Source organism: Ambystoma mexicanum, chromosome 12 (genome assembly GCF_040938575.1).
Source record: "Ambystoma mexicanum isolate Mex_15411 chromosome 12, UKY_AmexF1_1, whole genome shotgun sequence".
Taxonomy (NCBI): Eukaryota; Metazoa; Chordata; class Amphibia; order Caudata; family Ambystomatidae; genus Ambystoma; species Ambystoma mexicanum.
Window position 1 is genome coordinate 575906421 of NC_090936.1, and position 21048 is coordinate 575927468.

At 47.6% G+C, this 21048-nt stretch overlaps 1 protein-coding gene across 1 annotated transcript in view; it reads right to left on the reverse strand.

Moving 5' to 3' along the window:
• LOC138513804 (zinc finger protein 692-like) overlaps positions 1–19903 on the reverse strand; it is a 529021-nt gene extending 509118 nt beyond the window's left edge. Inside the window, exon 1 of the mRNA XM_069628903.1 lies at positions 19793–19903. The gene's annotated coding sequence lies outside the window, so the exon portion shown is untranslated. The remainder of the gene's footprint in view (positions 1–19792) is intronic.
• Between the last annotated feature and the right edge of the window lie 1145 nt (positions 19904–21048).

A 21048-nucleotide genomic window follows, 5' to 3' on the forward strand; every position in this document is an offset into this window, starting at 1 on the left:
GCATTCACAATAATTTGGTTATTTGGACCTATACGGGCTGATTTAAATGATAACTATTGTGATCCATTCTTGCATAAATGTATACCACTTTACAGTAACATCAGAACCATATTTTTCGTGGTGAAGTTAGAAACAATGCTATGTGAAGCCACTTCCTGTTTTGTCGAGGGGTGAAAGGTCGTGTACCATTGCTTCCCATGATGTCACTTTGGGGTGGGGTCAAATTACATCACTTCCTATGATGTCATCAGAGGTCAAGGGCCGATGTCACTTCCACTACCCCTGCCATTTTGGTGAAATGACGTCGCTGTAAGATGGTGTGTGCTGGATCCACAAAGAGAAAAGGTAAGTAAAGTCAATTTCACTTTACTATTCTTGGGAACAGTAGTTCAAGCAGCAAGAAAAGGTATTTTAAACCGTATGAGAAATCTAAAGGATTTCTCAGTGACACTGCACTGAAGGCGCTGTGTGTCACCATACAAAAAAAGTAGATGCCTATGGAGTTTGTCAGACTCCCAAAACAGTGAAATCACATAATCCAATTCAGGTCAAAACACATTGGGAAAAAGGTCTCAGTCACTCCAGGGTTAAAATGAAAAAGTCCTTCAGGTCAGCAAAAGAGCTGGGGGTCTCCAAGGTTGAAGGCAATTAGCACAGAAATGAGAATTCTCCCCAACACGACTGCACCAATATATGCCAGCATTCACATGTACTCCTTCACACAGTATTCATGTTTGCTTTGCGCAAAAACCAATTATCAACAACCAAAACCAAATTTACCACCAGGATTTAAAAAAAACAAAAAAAAAAAAAAACCACATAGGATCCAAAAAAAGAAAGAAGCAATAAACAAACGGAACCACAAAGTTCCATAAACCAAGGTCTCAACTACCCACAACCTACCAAATACATGCTACAACAAACCACAAACCACAAAGACTAAACCCAAAAGACCAGGAAAAACACCAATCGAAAGATTACGCCCACTAAGGAACACAACCCACAAAACATGCCTCACCACAAGAAAGACGAAGAAGCCAGAAAAGACAATAGAAATAATAAGAAATCCCAAACCACTCGAGAAGACACCGACCAGCATGAACCCACAACCCTAAAAAACTCAACAAACATCTGAGACGGCCGAAGGAGACATACAAATAACAGAGCCAAAACAGACTGCAATGCTCGCTTACCTGTCCACATACAACAATGTGGTAAAGAAAAACAGCAGAGCAATAACGAACTGACAGCCAACAAGCGTCACAAATACAGACCCCAACCAGGACACCAAATGGAATACGACAACTAATAAACCATCCCAACCCGGTCTCCACCATGGACAATACCCCAACCAGAACAAGGAACAAATTGGAATCCATCACACACTACACCTCATATATCACGAAGAATAGAACAACAGAGGGGTAGCTACCCTATTTACCACCCGGAACAAACCAATCCCGCCATAAACCTTATCGGTCTACTCGACAAAAAGACTGACCAACAAACAACCACCCCACTCAAAAGACTCAACCGTGAAAAACCCAACCAACAACCCACACTGGTCAGAACAAACAATACTAACAACAACACAAAAGGGAAATCAAGCAAACTACACTGCAGCCTCCTCAATGTTAGATCCATGGCAAAACACTCAACAGAAATCAATGACTTCCTAAGCGAAGGAGGCACATACGTGCTCTTCCTTACAGAAATCTGGCTATCAGACAATTATAAAGCCATCGCAAACTAAGCAATACCCGACAATTAGAAATCAATACACGCCAACGGAGAAAACCGAAGAGGAGGCGGAATCGCAATTATACACAAAAAACACACCTGAGCATCTCGAATCATCACAACCAACGCGGAAGACTATGAATCCCTCCTAATCAATCCAACATAGTATTCCTTCTGATCTACAGACCGTATTCTTACAACCCCAACTTTGCAACACAAGTAGCAGATGAGGCCGCCATGCTATCAACCCACCACGTCAACATAGGCGAAAGAGATCCCACCGATACAAACATAGATACAACAGAAGACATACTCAATAATTGGATCACCAAGGCCCTTAACCAATTAGCACCAGCTAAAACATTCAAAGCAACACCCAAAAAACTGGCAGCAAAATGGTTCACAGAAGAACTGAAAAAACTCAAAAAAACAACTGCCAAATGGAAACAAAATGGAGAGAACAACACAGCAGACAAAACAAAATAAAAGACCAGAGTCAACTCAAACTGTACAAAGCAACAGTCCCAAAAGCAACAAAAAACCCTCTGGTACGCCACAAAAATAGAATCGGCAAACAATTCACAGAAAGAACTCAGAGATTGTCACGATCCATGCCCCTGACCCCCTAAGGTATAACAGCCCCCTGGCAGCAGTGGGGCTAAAGCCCTCACACTGGCCCCAAGGGCCTTAAAACTCCATCAGAAACATACATGGAGTCAGTCCTGGCACCTTTGGCACCAGGCTCTTTATCAGGAATAATGCAATACCAGTTCTGGACCTTAATCCAACATGGAGACCTATTACACAGTTCAGTTCTTTAGAACCAAGCCATGCGGTCTAGTGTTTTGGGAGTGGCTGGGCCTGGAACTACTTGGCCTGGAACTACTTTACCTGGGCTATTTAAACCACACCCAAACAGCAGAACATGCTTCACGTTATTCTGCACTCCTGCAGCTTAACACTCACTGTGTCCAGCTTCTGCTCATCTGCTTCTCTGGCAGCCCGATCCTGAAGCCCCTAGATCTGGATTCCACTAATAATCTGGAAGAACAAGAACAGCATTAGTGAGCAAGAACACTTACCTGTGAAGTAACCGGTCTTGAATCCATCCGCCGCTTCGCTTACCTCGCCCATCTCTGGAGTTCGCCGCAACCTGCAAAGGTAAAGAAACAAGGACAGCATGAATAACAATTCTTACCTGGCCTAGCAGCGAGTCCTGGCATCACCCTGCACTTCTCTTACCTCGCCCATCTCCGAGTTTCACCGCAACCTGCAAGGGAGAAGGAACAAGTTCAGTATTAACAAAGCACTTACCTGGGCAAGCAGCGCTTCGATCGCTCTTCACTCCGAACATCACCGCAACCTGTACAAAGAAGGGAAGAGAACATAGGTTAGCAATTAACACCAATAAACAGCGCAGCGCTGCGCGCATCAATAACTCACTGTGGTCTTCGCCATTGGCGCAGCAATGCCGAGATCGCAACCATCCCTCTGAAAACAAAAAGAGACATTGTTAGGGAACAGCGTAGTGGAGCAAGAAGCCGAGAAGACAGAGAAAACGGAGGGAAAGAGACAGAATAAAGACGGAAAAGACATAACTCACCTAGAAGACAGCAAGCAGAGTCAGAGTCACAGCAGGTCTGGACCTGACATGACATAAGGGCACACGGACCAGTAAAGCAACTAGGTCCACGGAACGCCCGCACCAACCACAGGCCCCTGCACAGAGACGAAGGACGGAGAGTTCAACGCACAAAAACCTAAGGTGAGCAATAACCCCAAGGGAGGTGATTTGGACCAGAGGGAGGTGGGAGTCCACCCATCACATAACCAGTATCTTAACCCTCCATTCTCCTGTTATAGGCGCTACCCAATGTCTGGCACATAACCAAGCAGAGAGGGGTCCGGGATAGCGCTTAGACCTCCATCCAGTATCATGTGGCGCCCCCGTGGATACCAGGTGAGCGTAACAGATTTTTTTTTAAAAACTCTTCCTGCAAAAAATTCCATCACTCCTAAACAAACACTTTGTGACAAAATCACCAACCACCTGAGATCAAAAATAGACAATACAGGAGACGGTCAACCTAGCCAGGGCAAATACAACCACTGGACCACAGACACCAGGCGAACCACAGATTAAAGCAAAGCTCATCTGCCTAGAACCAATCACAGAGGAAACTTTCGCCACACTGATCAAGGACACCAACCTTGCAAGATCTCCAAGAGACCCCTCTCCCAGACGTCTTCAAAGGAATCCTTAACCACAGAACCCCAGCGACACGCTTCCGGAACCTAATGAATCTATCACTTAAAAGAGGAATAGTACCGTGTTCCTTCAAAACAGCATACATCAAACCACTGATTTAAAAAAAAAGGTCAGAAAGCGCAGATGACCCAAGCTACTACAGACTGATAGCCAACCTGCCCTACCCAGCATAGATCCTGAAGAACCACGTCTACAAAATCCATCTTAAACACATCAAAACAAACAGAATACTCGACCAATCACAAGTTGGCTTCAGACCAATGACAGGAACAGAATGAGCACTTCTATCGATATGGGACGACCTGAAAATAAACGCAGACGACACCCAAACGGCCCTCTTTCTATTGAACATTTCAGCGGCTTTTGACACAATCAGCCACACAACAATAATAAAAAGATTGATGGAATGTGGCATGCAGGAATCCACACTAAAGTGGATTACCTTATTTCTAGTAAACTGAACCGAAAGAACCTACCTACCACCGTTCACCTCAAACACCAAAAATATATCCTACAGAGTCCAACGGGGTTCCAGCCTGTCCCTTCTACACGCCCCACTGATGAAAATCATTCTATCCTATGAACTTACTGCCTACAACTACGCAGATGACACAACTGATTGTGAAAACACACACAACACAGGAACAAAATAACAACCCTCACAGACCTATAAAACTGGATGACAGCGAACAACCTGAAACTGAACCCGGCAAAAACTGAAATAATGCTCTCACCCGCAGGGTTCGATGGAGGGAACCCACAATTGGACTGGCGAATCGACATGGGCACGCAACCAGAAACTACCAATGTAGTAAACAACCTAGGAATACTCATGCACAACGGCCTATCACAGGAACCGCAAGTCAATGCAATCGCCAAAAAATGCTTCTTCCTCCTACAACTACTCAGATCCCTGATACTCACAAGAATTACCAACGCAAACAGCCTCTACCTAGGAATGCCAGAAAGACTCACCAAGAAACCCAAAAGGGTGTAAAATACAGCAGCCAGGATCCTACTAAGACTAAACAGAAGAGACCACATCACTCAAGCACTGAAAACCTTACACTAGTTACCAGTAAAAAAAACGCATCAAATTCAAAGCACTCTGCATCGCCTACAAAGCACTGCACAGACAAGGAGCGTAATTCCTCCAAGACAAGATTAGCCGGTATCGCACAAGAAGGGAACTAAGATCCAGCTACGACCTACAAATAGAGGCAAAACACCATGAAAAAAGGAAATTTGTCGGAACAGCAATCTCACGTCTAATTGCTAACACCTGGAACAACATGCCCAAAGTAATTAGAACCACAGAAGACCACATCGCCTTCAGGAAACTGCTCAATACCTGGCTATTCAGCTGACAACGACAACCTAGAAGGGACACCAGCAACAGCAATACTGCAGACAAACAACTAGAGAGGAGAAGAGAGGGGCCAAAGAACCGCAAACAAGAACCTGGCTAGATACCTTCAAGCAGTATCCAAAGGGACGCCCCAGAGAGACCACAACAAACTGATCGACTTTACTAACCCTCTTCCCTTCCTGCTCCTCCTACATAACGGACGCCTCTACACCAGATCCTGGACTAGCCACACTCAAACATACAGAGAACCATTAATATGACAACATCCAGAGTGAACCACCCACATAATCCAATACCATCTCAAATGCAACAACACACCTACGACAGCTACGACCACCTGTGACTCTGAATCCCTTATGGACAATGTTAGGCAGAATCCTGTGCAGTGCCCTAGGGGACCACCACACACACTTAAGACCACAGGTGGCAATACAAGTTTTACCTTTGGTACAAGCCTGTACTACTATGTTAAAGTGGTAGCAGTAGTGGAGCAGCCAGGCTTATCTCAAGAGTATATGAGCAGTAACCGAGATTACACAAAGGGATCACAATTACTGTGACTCAAGCAAACACTGACTCAAGGTTTCAGGTAAAAAAATAGGAGTACATTTATTTTTAAACCATTTGTTATAAACACAACACGTCTATTAAATTCAAAACCACACGTAAAATACACAACAACTAACCAATTCACTTTGTACAGTATTAATCAAGGTAAGTACCTGGTGTTTAAACAGACCAGTATTATGAAACAAGACACGTTACCGTGAATACGATTGTGATCACTTTTTGACAGTTCAGTCTAATAAATAAACACGTATCCGCGGCAAGAAATGTTACAGAGGCAAAAACACACTTAGCACCTGAGATACCCAGAGGGAGTTGGGGGCAAAAATTATAGGCAATATATTAGTTAGGCAGACAGAATCGAAGAACACTCATAGACAGGAATTCAAGAGTCAAAAGGCCGGAGCCAAAGTCAAGTGACACCGGGTGCCTGTTGTCGAGGATCACACAGTCGGACAGTTCACGATTCAACGTAGCCAAGAGTACTTTGATATTGTCAATGTTCGGAAGCAAAAGTTATAAGGAGGGAAAAGTAAGGACAAGCCTTAAGAAGAGAAATAGGGATTGACCCAAATTCCTCAAGCAGGACACAGTACCTTTCTCAAATGATGAAGCTGGTTCCATGGCAGTTGTTCCTGGTAGTTTCCTGCAGACCCACGATTCCTGGAGCTTCGGCACGAAGAAGGATGATGAGGGGGGTCTGCACCACACAGGGATGAGGCCGGCAGCAGCGTCAATGAACAAAAGGTGCGCTCCTTTAAAAACAGGAGAGGCTCTTCAGGTGGCTATCTGGACCACTACATCAGTGTGCAGGGATTTTGATCACGAAAGGATTGCTCTGACTGAAGACGACTAGCTGGTTATCCCCACCAGACTCAAGGGAAGAAGACTCCAGACTGGATCTTCTCTTAGTCGTTGAAGGGTAGATAGCTCAGGGCTTCACCGGTACGGGATAGTTGCAGCAGTCAACCTCTCCTCCGCTTCCCTTTGGTTCCTTGTAGTTCCAGTGGCAACTCTTCCAGCCCAAGAGACCTGCCTTTTATGCGCAAATCCCTCATTCACACAGTCTGGCTGTCAATCACACAGCAGGGGGGTTGTCCAGCCTGGACAACCACCTCAGCCAATCATGAAAAAAGTGTGACTTGGGTTTCCTAGGATACCCTGTGCAGGGGGCGACTACACCCCTCCCTTAAATTCAGCCCACCTAGACACCCAGGCGCCTAGAGGAGGGCTTCTTGGCAGAAAACCGCCAAAAGACAGTAAACAAAGAAGGCAAACCTGGTTTGCCACGCAAAGTAAAACACAAGAAGGAATTTAACAAAAAGAAATGGTGAATAAACCGCACCGGAGCTAAAAGAAAAAGTATTTGGTCAAACGGGTTTAAGTTCGAGGCTAATAAAATAGCCTACAATACTACTACATTTATATAAAATAACCACAGTAGAAAAGTTTAGGGTAGATACCACTGCCACCAGCCAATTCTAAATGTTAAAAGAGCGAAACAATGCTCTAGGAGGTACAAATAAAAGGGCCAATAGTTAACCCTTCCAGTACTCCATGTAAGATGGGGTGTACTGGATCTGTGGTTAATTTGACTAAGTAAAGTTAATGACAACTTTACCCTTTTCTGGGGGACAGTAGTCATCCTCAGAATGGAGTCGGAGGGAAGTCTGAACGACATCCCTGTGTCACTGCACTGAAGGTGCTGTGTAACACACAAAAGAAGGGGGCCACTGAAGGGGTGTATTCCAGAGCCCACAATCATACAAAGAGGTAAAAGACACATAGCAAAACATGGGTAAGAGTGGGGGAAAAGCTCACACTCTTACCAAGTGGAAAGAAATAACTCCAGAGATCCAGCAAAGCTGCTGAGGGTCTCACTAAGTAAGGGAAATTAGCCATGAAATGAGAATTCTCCCTAACAGACAGTATCAAACCACTGCACACGACTAACCCATCATAACCACACAACACCAACACAAAACACTACCACACACCCTAGGCATGGACTCGTACCCATACGGTTACAATGCGCCAGGCCGCTCACAAGTGACCACATGCAAAACACTCAGATGCCAGTTCCTCCTGGTTTTGAACATATCCTCTCACCCTTTTCCAGACTAACCCGCCACCCCATTTTTTTGCAGATCCATGCGAGCGCCTGGAGACTGCCCCTGCGTGGTAGCGGTGTGGTACAAATCAACTGAACATAACATAATGCCAGTAATGATACTATAAAGAAAACATGCCCATCATGACTCTGCCTCACACTCCTGTTGGCTTTGTCTTGTCACAACAAGAAAATATGTCTAGACCAGCTGCACAATGCAGGCGAGTCTAGAGGCGTAATAATGCTTATCATGTTTGCTTTACCCTTGATACCCAGTGATAAAAGCCACGCCACAGTAAGAAATGGCTTTACTGGCTACCCTAAATGCCAGTCTAGACACATAATAGCACTCATCATGCTTACTTTGTCATAGAATCCCAGTAAAAAAAAAGTCATGCCACAGCAAAGAATGGCTAGACTGAGTGCCCCAAAATGCCAGTGCAGCCACATGAAAGCACATATAAAATTTTAAAAAAACAGCATTTTGCACTGGCATCTAAAATGGATACCCATTAAAAAGTGCATAGTGATTCGGATTCTAAGATGGCCACTGAGGGGAGAGCAGCGTGATCGTGGAGCTCTCACCCCCCGGGCCCAAAGACAGTAAAGACAGATTAAAAGAGCATTCCCTAGGCGAGGATTTATCAATGTAGGCTCTGGTGGTGGAGTGCAACAGCCCCGATCGCTGGGTGAATTCGGCAGAGGCTGGTGTGCAGCTTTCGTCTCTGCGGTGTCTGAAGTGCGGGGGCACTGCGCCCACGGTCGGTGCAGGCCAAGCTGAGACACACGCTCGCAGACGGCGAGCAAGAAGAAGCATTCTGGGAGACCTGGGGCGGCCGAGGATCCAGTGCGGCTGCGAGGCGGGGTAACGGAAAGCAGCTGCTGTTGGACGGCAGAGGAGCCCGTCAGGTAGGAGCTTCCTGCGATATTGGGGTCCCACAGGGGCTGGATTCGTGGAGCAGGGGCTCCTCTGCCGGCAAGCACCAGCGTGAAGATTGAGGCGGGACCGAGCTGCCCCCATGCCGGCAAAGAAGCATCTCATCAGAGAGATCGGGAGGATCCGGAGAGGCCATACCCGTAGCCCACCGCTTAGAGCTGCACAGTGGAGAAGAGCACCCAGAGTGGCCAAGTGTCCCAGGAGGGGCCGCACAGCGAGGAGCCATGATGGCAGTGACCCTGAGGGGCACCACTCCCTCTTTCCCCCTCATTGGGGGAGAACCATCACAGGTCAGCGTGCGCCCTGGCCGAAGGAAAGGGTGCAAGCAGGCAGAGGCTGGCCAGTGCAGGCAGTGATCAGCAGGCAGTGATCTTCAACTTTGTGCAGAGTGACGTTGAGGAGTGGGGAGTGTGGCAGGAGGGCACCTGCCCAAGCTTTGAAGCCAGCACTTTGCAGGGAAGACCAGGGGGAGGCCCGGTGGCGTTATAGCGGGGCGGCTGGAGGCCCATTAGAGGTAAATTGTGGAACTGCATATAGTGCCTCAGCCAGCACACCCCCACCCAGAAACACAGCAAGGAGGACAAGGTAGCAAGATGCGCACCCCGCATAGTAGACAGTGACCGGTAGGGCCCTGGCCTCCCCGGGCCAATCCTGAGGCTGAATAGAGGGCTAAAGAGTCCATCTACATCCGTGTTGGGCAAGGAAGAATAAGGGAGAGGCCATTTGGTCAGGCTCAGGGCAGAGTGATCGGGGCACCAAGGCCAGGAGGAGGGTCATTTGAAACCCGAGGGGGAGGACAAACAGTGGCTCAACAGTGCACAGTTAGAGGGGAGTTTGAACACCCCCCACAGAGTCCACGGCGGACCCACAAAGCAGCAGAGGGAGGAGGCTCGTACCACCAATGTCATTTGGGGGACGCCAGGGGCGAGGTCTCCTTTGCTATCCCTAAAAAACACAAAAAAAATGTTTTTATAAAAATATATAAGTTCATGGGCTTCGGCCAGCGCCATGTGGCTCTTTATTTGTGGAGGGCTAGCTTTCTTGTTCAGGCCTCTAAAAAAACAGGGGTTTCCAAAAGTTCCAATCTACAACAATTACATACTACTCCACTCTACGTTTTCAAAGCTCTTACCTTGAGGTATCACTGGATCAGGTTTCTCTGAAGTTCGGACCCACCAACCAGCCCAGCAGCCATCTCTTGATTTTCGGGGCCTCCTGCTCCTGCCTCTGTGTGAGCGCCCTGGGCCTCTCCCAGCTCCGGCCCCGAGGCTGCATCGGCGTTTGCAGGCTGCTGCTTCCCACTGTAATCAGCATCACTCTCGTTCCCACTGCACTGCCCTGCTTTCTGCCGTTGGCGCCTCTCATCAGCCTCCTCGATTGGCTTATGGACTGAGAGCCCTGGGGGCCTCTTTACTGTGGGTGCCCCCCTTTCAACCTCGGCCTCAAATGGACCTCTCCCGGCCCGAGCCGCCTCATGGCCTGCCGGCGGATGTTTTCCTGCTGTGATCGGCAGGGTCTCTACAGTGATCTGCTCCCATCCGGCCTTCTGCAGGGCCTCTCTTCGCTGTCTCGACCGGTCATCCCCTCCAGCCTGCGGGGACATCTCATGCCTTTGCCGCTGTTGGACTTCTGCCACTTCTGGACCCGCTTTCTCCAGGCCGTCCCTCCAGCCTGCAGTTGTACCCCCCGCCTTCGGCCACCATCTGTCTCTTGCACCATCACCGGTTCGTACGCTACAGCTGCAGACTCCGAGCAGGTCCTGCACCCTCACAGGTTTTTGTCTGCGGGACCATTTTAAAGAAAAGAGTAACTAGGCTCATTTAAAAGTGAAACTTCACCTCCGGCTGAGAGGATCAGACAGAGATCAGCCCTTGTGGCTTATACAACTTTCAAATAACAGAACCTTTGGAATTAATTTACCCATAGCGCAGACATCGTACAGTACAGACCCCCGTCCTGATGAAGGCCGTATATCAGATGTGGCATATTAAGCCCACCTAGAAACGGCTGAAACACTGTGGTATAGACGCACTATCCCCAACTGCAGTATATTCATGCTGCTTTACACAATGAAAATGACCTCTTTTTGTTGAAATGTTAAAGTGATGTTGTAAATGTCCAATTGTTTATATGTTCGCCATTTTCATGCGAACTCCATGACAAATGAAATTTGAATTTGATTTTGTCTTGCGCACACAAAATGGTTGTCTTACCGAAAAACATTTTGGCTCCGTGTGATGTAAATATTTTCTGTACTTTAGGTCAATGACCTCCCCCTTTTTTTGATGTTAACTCTGGAGCGTCCATTTTATATTGAACTGTACAACTTTAGATAAAGAATAAGATTGATTCTGCAATCAGAGTTTGAAAATATTTATTCTTTCTTGATACAGAGGGTGATAAAAAAACAGGAGTATTCTGACAGCACCTATTTTTCCTGAACCTATTCAATTGTAATTATTGTTCCCCGCTTGCACCATCTGTCATCCCCTCCAGCCTGCGAGGACACCTCATGCCTCTGACCGCCGTCAGACTTTTTACCGCTCTGGAACCGCTTCCTCCAGGCCGTCCCTGCAGTTGTAGCCCTTGCCTGCGGCCACCATCTGTCTCTTGCTGCTTCTGTCGGCTGGCGGGTGCGATTCCTCTGGATCCCGCTTTCTGCAGGCCACTCCTCCTCCACCAAGGTCCCTCTTTGGTGTCCCGCTGTGGCGGCACTCGTCTACTAAGCGTGGCTCTTGGCCGGTGGTGTCCTGTGCCTTCACTACACCATCCGGTGTGCCGCTGCAGCTCCCTTCCTGAGTCCTACTGTTGAGCTCGGCTGCCACTGAGTCCCGCTTCTTCCTGACCACCCCTCCAGCCTACAGGTACGGATCACGCCTGCGATCTCCATTGACTCTTGCTGCCTGTGAGTCCGGCTTCTTCCCGACCATCCCTCAAGCCTAAATGTACAGCTTACACCTGCAACCCTCAATGGACTCTTGCTGCTTCTGGGTCCCGCTTCCTCCTGACCATCCCTCCAGCCTACAGGAACAGCTCACACCTTCGGACACCATCTGTCTCCTGCTACTTCAGTTGGCTGGCTGGTGTGACCTCCTCTGGGTCCTGCTCACTCCTGTCCACCCCTCCTCCAGTAAGGTCCCTCCTCGAGGTCTCACCCCCTCTTCTTCCAACCTGTGGTGACTGCCCTCATCTCCTGAGCGCGGCTCCTGGGTGGTGAGATCCTGCGCCTCCTCTGCTCCATCTGGAGTACCGCTTCTATCTCGAGTTTTGCTGTCGGAGCTTGGGACATCCCGCTGGTGGAGAATTTATGGACCCCCTTTTCTTGTCATTACCGTGTCTCCCTGCTCTGACTCATACCTCCCAGAGTTGCACCCTACGGACGCTCTGCAGGTCTCACCCTCTTTTTACAACCTGCTCTGACGACTCTCATCTCCTGAGAGCAGCTCTTGGGTAATGAGATCCAGCGCCTCCTCTAGACCATCTGGAGAGCTGCCACAGCTTCTATCTTGAGTCCTGCCATTGGAGCTCAGAGCCTCCCGCCTGTGGAGAGTTTATGGACACCCTCTTTTATTGCTGTTACCATGACTCTCTGCTCTGACTCCTAAACCTCCCAAGAGTGGTACCCTCAGTCGCCCTGCTGCCATCTCCACCCCCATACTTTCCTACTAATTTGCTCATGTCCACGACCTGACAACCTTTAACAGCATTTCCTCTGCCCCCTCGGCCCTTCTCTGAGCCCTTACCTCCACCTGATCCACTCTACCACTAAGCACCCTCCATCACCTGACCTTCAATCCCTATCACTTTAACATTGCACTCTCCTTGTCATGCACGTTACCAAAATCCTCCCTTTTCACACTCCTTCCCATCCACCCCTCCCCCTCCTACCTCTCCTCCTTGTCCTTCCCCTATTTCTCATGTCTATTCCCTTGCTCAACCCCCTTCCCCGTACACTCCCTTCCTCTTCATCCCTTCCATATCATCGTAACCTCATCTAACCCCCAGTCCATTCCTCCAACCTAATCAACATTGCCCTTTTGAATGCCAGATCTCTTTGCAATAAGATTGCAACTGTCTTGGATATGTTCCTCCGCTTTAACCTTCACTTCCTCTCTCTGACTGAAACTTGGATCCCTCCTCACAACTCTACGGTCTCTGCCTCCCTTATTACCCCCTCTTCTTCCTTTCATCATATCCCTCGTCGCACTGGTCGTGGAGGAGGAGTTGGGCTCCTCTTCCACCCTAATTACCTTTCATCTACCTCCTCACTGTCCCTTCCTACCTTCCCTTCTTTTGAATACGTATTTAAATCCTTCACCTCCCCTCACCCCATCTCCTTCCTAATTATCTATAGACCTCCTGGTCCCCTTTCTTCCTTCTACGACGATCTTGACCACCTCCTTTCTCTCATCTCCCCCTCCCCCTCTGCCCTCACTGTACTCTGCAACTTCAACATTCACCTTCCCACTCCCCCTCAACCCTCACCTCTTCTCTCTATCCTTGACTCCTACCTTCTCTCCCCTACTCACTCTTCTGGCTCCACTATTGACCTCATTTTTAATTCAACCTACTCCTCCTCCTCCTCTATCTCCTCACTACCCACCTATCTGATCATGCTCTTCTCTCTTTCTCTCTTACCCCCTGCTCTTCACCTCCCATTCCCCTACCCTCTGACAACTCTTTTACTCGACGTGACCTGCAGAATTTTAACCCCTCGCTCTTCCTTGAAACCTGCTCTTCCTCTCTTCCTCCTCTCTCCGACTTCTCCACTCTCCCTCCTGACCTTGCCCTATCCTCTCTGTCTTCCTCCATCTCCTCTAGTCTTGATCAACTCTACCCCCTGTCCCACCCATAAGCCTTCCCAACCATGGCTCTCCTCTCACCTTTTGTCCATGCGTCGTCTCCTCCGTCAACTTAAGCGACGCTGGCTCAAATCCCCACTCATTCCCACCAAACCTCCTACTTCTTTTATCATTTTCTCTATGATTCCTGTGAACGCTGCTAAACGCTCCTACTTTTCTAACCTCCTTCACTCAAGCCTCTCACTCTCGTCGTATCTTTCAAACTCTCTCGTCTGCTCTCCCCTCCTACCCCTGACCCCTCCCTTTCCTCTCTCTCTCCTTCTGACTTTGCTGAATTCTTCTCTGCTAAAAAATGTTCTCTTCGCCAAAAAATTAACTCTTCTCCTCCCTGCTCCCCCCTCCTTCCTTTCACTCCCCCTCTGCTTGCATGTCTGACGTCTCTCCCGTCACTCCCTCTGACATCTCCCTCCACCTTGCTAAATCCCACCCCACTGCTGCCCCTTCTGATCCATCCCTACCCTCCTTATTCCTAAGATTTACCCCTCTCTTATCCCTTATCTTACTTCCTTCTTCAATATCTGTCTCTGCGCAGCCTCCTTCCCTACTGCCTTTAAGCACGCCACTATTATGTCTATTCTGAAGAAACCTTCTGCTAATCCCCTTCTTGCTTCCAACTTTCGTCCAATCCCACTTCTACCTTTCCTCTCTAAAATACTCGAAAGCTTAGCCTACTCTCAGCTCTCGACCTTTGTCACTAACCTCTCTCTCCTTCCCCCTTCTCAATCTGGTTTCCGCCCTAAACACTCCACTGAGACCCCTCTCACCCATGTCCTTTAACTCGCTCCTCACTGCTCGCTACTCTAAGCAATCCTCAATTCTCATTCTCCTAGACCTCTCTGCTGCCTTCGATACTGTTGATCACCCTTTACTTATCAATACTCTTTCCTCCTTTGGCTTCAAAGGCTCTGTCATTAACTGGCTCTCCTCTTACCTCTCCCCAACGTTCCTTTGCTGTCTCCTGGGGTGGTCGATCCTCCCTACCTTCCCTTTGGACCGTGCCGTTCCCCAAGGCTCTGTCCTGGGTCCCTTCCTATTCTCTCTTTACACTTCACTCCTCACCCCTATCATCTCCTCCTTCGGGATCTCTCACAATTTCTACGCTGATGACACCCAGCTATATCTCTCCTACTCTTCCTTTACCCCTGATCTACATCTAAAGCTCTCTTCTTGTCTTACTGCCATTAAAACCTGGATGTAATCTCACTATCTGTCTCTCAATACTGATAAAACTGAAGTACTAGTCTTTCCCTCTAACGCACTTCCTTCCCCCACTCCCCCTCCTTCCATTCATTTTCCCCCTTCTAACCTGCCTATTTCCACCCATGCTCGTAATCTAAGCATTTACTTCGACCCTTCCCTCTCTTTTTCCCATCATCTCCCTTACTTCTTGTGCATGTCGCTACCACCTCTTTAACATCCGTAAAGTCTGTTCCTCGCTCATCTTTCATGCTACCGAACATTTAATCTCCTCCCTCATCTTCTCTCGCCTTTTCTATTGTTCTTCCCTCTTCCTTGGTCTCTCTGCCTCTCACCTTACCCCCCTCAAATCCATCTATCACTCTGCTATCCGCACCCTCTGCCTTCTCTCTCCCCTTGACTCCATCTCTAACTCACTTTCCAACCTAGGCTGGCTTCCTTTCCACTCCCAACTTAAATTTCACTTCCTTTGTCTTGTCTTTAAATCCCTCAATGACCTTGCCCCCCCATATCTCTCCTCTCATTCCACACTCTCTCTCGCTCCGCTGATCTCTTCTTACTTTCTGTTCCCCCACCCCCTTGTGCCTCTTCTCGTTTCCGCGCCTTTCAGCTCCTTGCCCCTTTACACAAACTCGCTGCCTCTGTTCTCACTTGATGGTCGTGTAGATAGTAAATACCTACGTCCCCAAGTACCACACGAGTAAGAGCAAAAACACTACTCGAGCAATCTTTGAGGCCACAGGTGTAGAGTGTCGTCAGCCTGGAACTGGGAACGCCGGAAGAACCCCCTGACCACCGTAAGGCAAGGAGGGTTATGTTAAACAGTGACAATACTAGCAACAATGAGAGGGACTGTAGTAACAGGGTAACACCAGCAGCTTACCTATTGGGAACAGGTGGGGAATCTGTAGGTGTAGGAAGGTAATAAAGCTGGCAGCGGCAACAGGCTGGGGTGTTCTGATGGCACTCCGGGAATACACCCGAGTCAGGTAGGGAACAAGAACGTAATCCGTGATCAGTCCTAAACACAATCCGAGGTCGGGAGCCAATAATCAAAACTGGAGCCAAGGAAATCCAAATGCAAGTCCAGTTTCAAAGCCAGAGGTTGAAAAATCCATGTAATCAGAGAGCGCGCCAAAATCCAAGAATAATCCAAGGGCAGTCCAAGTAAACATTCCGTGATCAAGGTAGTACAAGAATAGCAAGAGTAACAACACGCCAAAACAGGTCTCCGTGAAGAAGCTGTGAAGCAATGTTTCCGCGTCTGCTCGGCCCATTTCAAATGCGAGCGTGGTCATGTGACGCGATCACGTCTGCGTGTCACATGGAACACAATGCAGACAGGGATTGGTGTTGCAGGAGTCTTCTGGTCATGTGACACGTGGGTTTCCATACGCCCTTGTCACGCCGTGGAGGAGTCACCATGGCAACCACAACCACAGAAAGGGGCGCAGGGACACCGGTTCACCAGCCGGGAAACCCCTCCGGCTGTACCGCTGCCGTTGGATGTGTGTGTGAGAACGGGGAGCAGGTGAGTGATTGGACATGACAGCCTCTTTCTATCCGCTCCATCCCCACCTATTCTTCATTCCTTTCCTCCTTGAAATCACTCCTTCATCCCCCCGACACCGTATTCTCTCTCTCCCCCTTTATTTCTTTCTATCTCTCTTTCCCTCTAGTACCCCCATGTCAACTCTATTCACTCTCCCTCTTCCTTCCTATGACCTCTCTTCCTACTATGTTATTTACTCCCTAATCTCTCTCCCTCATCCTTCCTTCCCCATCCCCCTCCCCTTCTCCTTCTTCTCATTTGCAAATTCTATACAATAATTGCTAGACTCATTAAAAGTTTATTTCAGGCACACTTAAGGGGGTGAGTCACTGATTTAGTCTGTTCTTAAACACCTCAACTCAGTAATCTGGTAATATAAACCTATATATGCTGATATTAACGATACATGGTGATCCATTCTTGTATGAAATGAATATCACATAGTTATATCGTAACTATTTTTTTCATAGTGTACTTAGGAACAATGCTATGTGATGGCACTTCCTGTTTTGTCATGGGGAGAAAGGTCATGTTCCGTCGCTTCCCGTGATGTCAGTTTGGGGCGTGGGTCAAATTACATCACTTCTGGTGAGGGAATTATGGTGGATACATAAATTAGACGCAGTCCAACCACATGGTCTCAATGAAGATTTTTATTTAGGACCCTTTCTTTGAATAAGGTTGTTGGTTACATTGACACATGCTCTTAACTAAAAGTATATGTTTCACACCTTCATTAACCAATTAACATGACAGGCCATCAATTAGATTGTACATTCAACGTTAATTTAGCCATTACCGATCTGCATTTCTTGATTATATGCATACTCTATGGTTTTTACTTGTATATTGGCAAGTGCCTGATTAGATTGTGCACTCCGGTTTAGGAGACAGGATCAGTCGGCTCTAAAAATATGATTTTACACATCCTAGGAACCCTTCAGTGTAATCCTATTACCCCATCCATTTTATCCTCTTTTAACAGAGACCAACAGGGTTCCCGTTTTCCAGGGTATCCCCATTACCCATCACCTTTAGTTCCATTATACGCTCCCCACCCCGGGATTCTCTTGTATATACATCAATAAACATGAGTTCTTCAGTACCTTACATACTGCTTGTGCTTACAGATCTTGAACAACACCCCACTTTGTTTATCCACTGAAATATTAGAAACAGCCTCCACATTTTAAGCCACAGTGTCACCTACGCAGCCGCCTTACTCGGTTTGTTGACATTCGTGACGTCACACGCGTAAACCATGTGATGACGTCACGTACATGACGTATATTTATACCGCCATGTTGTCTAGCTCTTTACACGGCTGGAATCGAACTACTCGTATAGCAAGCCATTGTAAGTACCCACAGGCTCTATTTTTCACTTCATTTAGACATACCCTTAGCCCTGAGAATTGACATTGGTTTACTTTTACCCTGTTTTTTGTACAGAGGAAAACAGACTTTCTGCCTACATGCTTTAGCAAGACACTCACGGCTGTTTTTTCCACACTTAGTTTGGGAGCCGGGCCTTATACCATACTCTAGTAAGTATGCTAACCTCTTGCTCCTTGTCATTTATTATACCAATACATTGGTTCAATCTGAGGTACCTTTTCCTTTCTTTTCTTTCACACTCCTTAGGTAGACTACTTGCAAGCCATTTCAATTGGCAGGCGGCTCATTTGCTATTTACTTCTTAGGAATACTTCCTTATCAAAATATGGTACGTTTTTTTATAACAATGTCTGCCCGTTTGTTTATCTCGATTGAAATGGGTTTTAGGCTTTTTGTCAATAATTCCTTTACTGTTCTCACAAAGATGAACCATATTTGAAATTGAAAATGATGACTTAATAATGGTAAAAATATCTATATGTGTTATGTCTCTCTAATTGTTCTTACCAACAAGAAACCTGATTGGGTTTTATGGAAGATGATTGCATCTGTTTCTCTGACTGCACAATTTGAACTTGGTTAGAATATTAACACGATAAACTACAACCTTTCTTTGGGATAATTTACATTTACTAATTTATACTTTTTTGTTAAAGATTTGTAGATATATGAAAAATGAAAATGAAAATTTATTCAGCGCACAGCCCCTGATGAAGAGATTGTATCTCGAAACGCGTTGGGCACTTATATTTGGAATAAATCATCTTTGAAAAAGAACAAAAAGACTTTGTGAATGGTGTACTCAGGGTCATATCTGACCGATAGACCCTTAAAGAAGACAGTGACTTTAATTGTAATATTTACCTTTACTAAATACCTACTTCTACTATTCTAAAATTACTGGGCTACTCTAGCCATTGATAGTGTGCAGGGGACGGGAGTTCCCCAACTGGGAACTTACTTGTGTTCTATCACTTCTGGTGATGTCAGGTCATGTGATGTCACTTCCACTACTCCTGGCATTTTGGTGAAATTATGTCCCTGGTTCCAAAATGTCCAGAAGAGGTCAGAAGGATGCAAATCAATATCAGGGAGAAGAGGAGGAGGCAGGGCCTGCCACCCCCCCACCCCCATCAGACCTGCCTACCCACTCCCTCCAAAAACAAGGGGAATGACATGCAAGCTGGCACCAAGTCTGTGAAGAAACCGCAGAAGGGCAATCTGCAGCGACTCTGGCGCAAGGACAGTGAGGTACCGGCTGGGGGATATCAGGGGCCCGGGGCAGGAGAGGATTTGGCAGCGTTGGCTACTCTCCCCACGGCAATCACGCCCCACACCCAGGGAAATTTCACTCTCCAGGGACCGGGGCAATTGCGCCCTGCTTCTCCAGGGACAAGAAACTGGCATAATTATTATGTATGTAGTCACTTACACCAGAGCACGGCCTGTGCAGTAGCTGCACAGCAGTTACTGCGTCTGCGAGCATTCCAGAGTCTGAACCGTACTGTAAATGAGCTTCGGAGCAGCTACTGTGTCTACAATACGAACAACAGGCTGCCCTGTGTAATTTCAAAACCAGATGTTTAGAAAGTCACATACTTACAATGTTTAATTTCAACATGCGATAAGTAAGTATAATACAACGAATTGTAGCTTCAACGTGCGTTTCCAGAGGTTGTAAAAGGGCTCCTCATAACAATATAACAACAAAGGGGTGAGAACGTCTAAGTTAACGGATGCTAAAAGAAATGCATATACAATTCACTACAAGAGCTGGATCACACGCACTCACCCGATGCTAGCTGGAATCAGGACATGAGCGTTTAGTAAAGGGTACTGTCTAGTTCCCATCCGAGAAACGGCCCTTAGTAACGCTCCGCTTCCACCTCATCACGTGGTTTGCGGGTTGTGATTGTGTGGAAAGTCACGTGCCTCAGGTTGCGTACTTCATCATCAACGTGAAGTTCCCGAGAAACGGACCGTAGTCGTGGTCCGACTACTCTTCTTCACTTGACTGCCTGTGTCATCATTTTGATTTTCGAGAGTAATTTTAGTGATCAGGAAGGCTCTGATTGCCGGTGCAAATGCAACCGGAATGTGAGTGCCTTTGGCTTGCAGTTGCAGTGGTTAAGGTGGGCATTTTAACACCGGTGGAGACTCTGGCTGCCAGACCTAAGAGCAGCAGCAATCTGTGTGCTCTTGGCTGGCTGAGAATAAAATGTGCATTTTCTTCGGGGTACCGTGAACTTTCCTGCAAGACACAAGATTGAGAAAATGTACATTTACTTTAAAAATCATGTTCAGTTATTCCACGTGAAAGGTATGGAGGGCTAAGAAAAGGAACATGGACAGTGGATGGTGGTGTTTAACTGATCCAAGGGGGCTAATAGAGTAATTTAATGTTTGATGAGGGTGTGCTTAGGATGGGTGGTTTTAGAGGGGGTCGGCTGGGGCTATCTGCTTGTTGTTAGGGAGAGGCTAATGGGCTTCTTGGTGTGGGGCTGCAAGGGGGAAGGGACATCTTGCTATCTGGAGGGAGGATGGGGATTATGGTGGGGTATGAATGGTTGGGTAGGGCCACGCAGGTGTTGGTCTGGAGGGATGGGGCACATTGGCGTGGGTCTGGAGGGATGGCTAGGGACACAGTGGTGTGGGTCTGAAGGGTGGTGTGGGGCATCTTGGAGGGGTCTGCAATGGATGGATGGGGCATCTGTTGGTTTGGGGGTGTGGGACTGGACAGAGGGATGGTGGCATCTTGGTGGCGTGTGCAATGAATGGTGGGATGGGGGCATCTTGGTGTGGCACACCTGTGTCAGTTTGATGGGAGGGATGGGGCACATTGGTGTGGGTTTCGGGAGAGGGATGGGGCATCCTGTTTTCGGTTGGATGGGGACATCGTTGTGGCTCTGGAGGTAGAGGATGGGGGCACATTGGTGTGGGTTTGATGGGAGGGATGGCACATTGGTCTGGGGTAGGGATGGGGGCACATTGGTGTGGGTCTGGGGTAGGGATGGGGGCACATTGGTGTGTGTCTCGGGAGGGATGGGG